The 4,559-nt window shown below is 56.9% G+C and overlaps 1 protein-coding gene across 1 annotated transcript in view; it reads left to right on the top strand.

The window, feature by feature from the left end:
* Positions 1–4,559, top strand: part of Tesc (tescalcin) — a 37,683-nt gene that overhangs the window by 465 nt on the left and 32,659 nt on the right. The window lies entirely within an intron of this gene.

Here is a 4,559-nt window from a genome sequence, read left to right as displayed (position 1 = left end):
GCGTCCCGGGCGGGGGCCGCGCGCTGCGAGTCGCCGGGCGCCGAGCGCGGCAGGGCAGGGCGGAAAGTTTTGAAGTCGCCGGCGCAGGGTGGGAGCCGGGCCGGGAGCGACCCCAGGGGCGGACTCGGCTCCTCCGTGCCCCCTCGGTGCCCTCGGTGCCAGCGGCTCGGGGCCGGAGCGAGCGGACGCGCGGAGAGCACTTTGCCCGGCGCCTCCCGGCTCCGGAACCGCAGAGGCTGCGCCCCGCACCCGCCCGCGCGCATGGGGCGAGCTGTCCGCAGCGAGGTGATGGAGGAAGCCGGTGCAGTCGCTCTGGGCACTCGACCCTGAGCCTGGCCTGGGGCCCCCAGATCTGCTGCTGGCTCTCGAGGGGGTGTGAGCCCAAGAAAGGAAGGCCTGGCATTCGGGCAGCCCCCTCCCCCCAGCTGTACCCTGGCTGTGTGACCTTGGGCCAGTCACTTTACCTCTCTGATTGCCAAGGGAGCCAAGTTCTGCTGGTGTCTGGTAGATATCTGCGCAAGATGTGGGAGCTGCAGACACTGCTGCGAAAGAGCTGGCTTCTGGCACCTGCTTTTACGTTGCGAGCAGAAGCTCTCTTTCACCATCCAGCTGAAAGGGAGCCCCTGCAGACCCGGGGTGAACAGCCCTTCAGAGGAGAGCCGCGTGAAAATTCAGAAAGCCTTTACTAACTAGTTTGCCTGTGTGTGCACATACTTCCTTTTATGTGTTTATCTGTGTGTAAATAGAATTACATCCACCTAGAGAAAAAGTGTGCCGTGTGCATACTGTGAAAGAGTTTTTTGTTAGATGATAAGAAAGGGTATGTGTTTGTGACTGTTTTATTTGTGGGAGCCACGATAGGATTTTTGTGGAAGATTCAGTGGAAACTGTGAAGGGGTGTAAGCTTTTCTCAGTAAACTTCTATATATTTCCGTTGTGAACTTTGCAAACATTTCACCAAAAAGTTGCACAAACCTGACCCCCACTGCTAAAGTGGAGGACGAAGGGTTCCCAGGCCCATTCTTTCTCAGGTTTCTCCAGTGTTCGTTATTTCTCCAGTGTTCTCTTGTCGTCTCCTGCCACCTCCTCTTGGGGCAGGGGGTGTCAGTACAGCTGGGATTCCTGCGGGAAGGGCGCCCCCCATGGGCACACTCAGGGCATTCGGGGGAATTCCACGAGTGATGTGGGTTTGACAGAAGATGGGGCACAGAGCATGCTGGGAGTCCTGTCCACTTCCTGGGTACAGCCTCTCACGGGGATGGCAGATGCGTGTTCAGGCTGGGTAGCTTTCCTAGATGTGGCTGGTGCTGGCTGCCTCCTTCCTTGCTGCTTGCAGCTCACGTTTCATACTCAAAGTGGAGATCTGACAAAGAGGACCAGGGAGGAGGTTCTGAAGTTAGATAGGAAGGGAGAAAGAATGCTCTCAGATGTCTCAATTTAGGTCGATGGAAGGGTTCCCCAGGCCTTTGACAGGGAAAGGGCCAGTCTGGACCCTTGTATCCATTTACCAAATATTTAGGGGCCAAGGGCTGGGAATTTAGAGAAGCTAATGTTCCCAGGGCCCACACACAGTAAACAAACCAATCCACAGGGTTTGCCTGCCGGCTGGGCCAGACAACACAGGGAATGTGAATGGGGGAGGGTCCATTTCTTTGGGGTGATAGAAACCCGAATAACAAGGAACCAGCCACATGAAGGTCATAGCCAGAGCATTTTGGGCAAAGGGAGCAGCAAATGCAAAGGCCCTGTGCTAGGAAGGAGCTGGCAGCAGGGGGCTTTGGGTGAATCCCGTGTGGGTCTTCTGGAGGTGGGAAATGAGTTCACAGGCAGGGTTGTCTTACAGACCAGTCATTACACTCATTTGTCGTCCCAGCCACTTAGAGCCATGGCTGAGTTAGGTCTTGGGCTTCCTCCCCGGTGTGTGACTGTGGCTGGTCAGGGCTTTTCCTCCCGGAGGCTCCACGGACCCTTGGGTAGTCCTGTGGGTGAAGGAGGTGATGCTGGTCTGTCACATGCTGGTCTGGGTGTGGAGAGTGAGAGTCCCCATGGTTTCCTGGGCTGGGCAGGGCTATTCCTGTGAGAACCCCACAGAGTGTCCCTCATAAAGGGGCGTGCCCAACAGAGGGCTCCGCCCTGGATTGGTGGCACCCCCTGGCACTCTGTACACACCTGCATGGAATCTGTGCAAATCCTCCCAAGCAGTGACAATATGGCCAGTCTCAGAGGAGGAAACTGAGGCGCAAAGAAGCCAAGCAGCTTGCCTGCAGCCCCACAGCTGGTGAAGTGGAGTGGGAGGTGGAAGGGGACCTGAGGCCGCCTTCTTGGCTTTCATTGTGTTTCACTGTCTCTGAGACATCTAGGAACCCAGAAGCAGTAGGAAAAGCCCGCTCACATTGTTCTAACTCCGGGCCTCTGCGCACAGCACCTTCTGTTGCCTTGTGCGCAGGTTGCTCACCTATCGGGGGTTTCCTTTCCTCTTGAGCAGTCGGATCCTTTACGCAGCTGATGGTCCTCACCATGCAGGACTTGGCTTAGCTGTTGCTCCCTCCCAGAAAGCCAGCCCCAGCTCTTGCCAGGACTCTGTGAGCCAGAGGTTGTCTTCATCCTCGGGTCTCCCTCACTCTTGTGTCCCCTCCTGTCACACCAGCATCACTGCGTCACCTCTTCCAGACTGGCAGCTCCCCAAGAGCAAAGAACTCATTGCTGCGTTCATCTCGGTGCGTGGGTCCCTGTTTGCCGTGAGAATGCAGGAGGCCTTCGTGGCAAGGATGAGGTCACTGGGCACTTTGTAACCCAAGCAGCATCACCACCTTCCCCAGCCGGCCTTGACCACGCCACCCTTCCTGGTGTCCCTGGTTCCTGCCCAGCCCACTGCGCTGCCCGGCCTCCAGCACTGAGCCAACCCTGCCAAAAATAGGTCTGAGCAGGCAGCCGCCCACACAGGGCATCACCAGGCCTGCTCGCCCACTCCCTCCTCCATCCTGTTCTCCCATTGATTGATTTGCAACACAAACAAGCAGGCAGCTTCTGAGCTGGGAAAACGTCCTACCTAGATTGTTAAAATTCTCATGAGCAGCGGAGCCCAGCCATGGCAGTGGCCTTTGAGTTTCGTGTCTGCTTATGCCTCCCACGCAGGGATGCAGCCTGCCTTGGGATCCTGCACCAGAGCCAGGCCTCTCTGGTCCCCCAGTGCCTGGCTGCTCCTGGGATTCCAGAAGACATGACAGAGGATTCGGAGAAAGGTGGGGGGCCTGTTTTCCCTTCAAAACACTCCACAGGCTTGTCTCTCAGGATGCCAAGAAGCTGCCAGAGAAAAAGAAAAACATGCGCAGACCCAGAGTTCAGATTGCACAGGCACTGCCACTGTTCATCGGGTGCCTGTCGTGGGCTGATGTCGCGTCAAGCAGTTCTTCCGTGACAGCTGATGGACCTGTCCTAGGCTTGGGACATGTGGTTGTCCAAGGTGACAGGCGATGAGAAGCAGACGTGGGGGTCCTTTCTGGTCTATCCCCATCTGTTCCAGGTCCCCCAGGGAGAGGTGGAGGGAAGGCTGTGTGGCTGAGGCTGACCTGTGGGTAGGATGGGTTTTCTACCAGATTTGCACCGCTGGGACATACCCTGCTGCCCTTGGCCATTGTCACGTGCCATATTGTGGCTTTTAGAGGAACTGGTGGTGTGGGGGGGCGGGTAAATTCTCTGCCCTCCAGAAGTATAGGCTACCCAGAGATGGCCGCAGGCAAAGAGGAAGTGCTGATGGGGACCATGCGGTGACCAGCACTTGCTGCTCTGCCACTCACTGGAGCACTAGATGCTGCCAAGCTCCAGCCCAATCCCATCATCCTTTTGGCTGTTCCCTGTGGTGGCCGTGTCCGTGTCCTGGGGTCCTCAGGGAGTACATGAACTCCACGCGAGAGGACACAAGGTTATCCAGTGCCTCTGGGGAGGGACTCCAGAGCTCTCCTCAGGGTTTGCAGTGACTGCATGTTCCATTGCGTGCAAATCACACCTTGTGAGAAAATGATTGAAACAATTATAGTTTTATTTTAAAATAATGCAGAATTACCGTTTTGTGGCAGAAGAGGACAGACAGGCCTGTGGAGCCGGGGAGGACTGTCCTTCTGCAGGTGGTGCTCTCTGGTCAGGCAGGGGTGGCACTGGCTCTGCAGTCATTGGTACAGTGGCAAAGACCACAAGAGGGACACACAGGGGACCCCAGTCTCAAGGTGTCCAGACCTTGCCCCCTCCTGGGTGCTCAGGGTGTGGGCGCTGGGGAACAGGCAGGCAGCCTGCAAGCCCCACCCTGGCCCACACTGATAGTTGTCACTGCCCAGCTGGGCTGCATGGTCTCCAAGTGACAGCTGCAGGGCAGGGCCCTGGAGGCAGCCATTGCCCATGTGTGGGTGGACCCTTCTGTGTGTCCCACTGAGCCACCCAGCCAGTTGCATCCTTCTGCCAGTTCAGCCCCCGTGAAGAGGCAGCAGGCGAGGGTGTTCTGGGGCCATCATGCACACTGGATGACAACCATCTCCAGTCTCTTTTTTTTTTTTTAATTTTTTTTT

Source organism: Octodon degus, unplaced genomic scaffold (genome assembly GCF_000260255.1).
Source record: "Octodon degus isolate 3935 unplaced genomic scaffold, OctDeg1.0 scaffold00079, whole genome shotgun sequence".
NCBI classification, from domain to species: domain Eukaryota; kingdom Metazoa; phylum Chordata; class Mammalia; order Rodentia; family Octodontidae; genus Octodon; species Octodon degus.
Note: the sequence above shows the minus strand (reverse complement) of the source record. Positions and strands in the feature narration are given on the sequence as shown.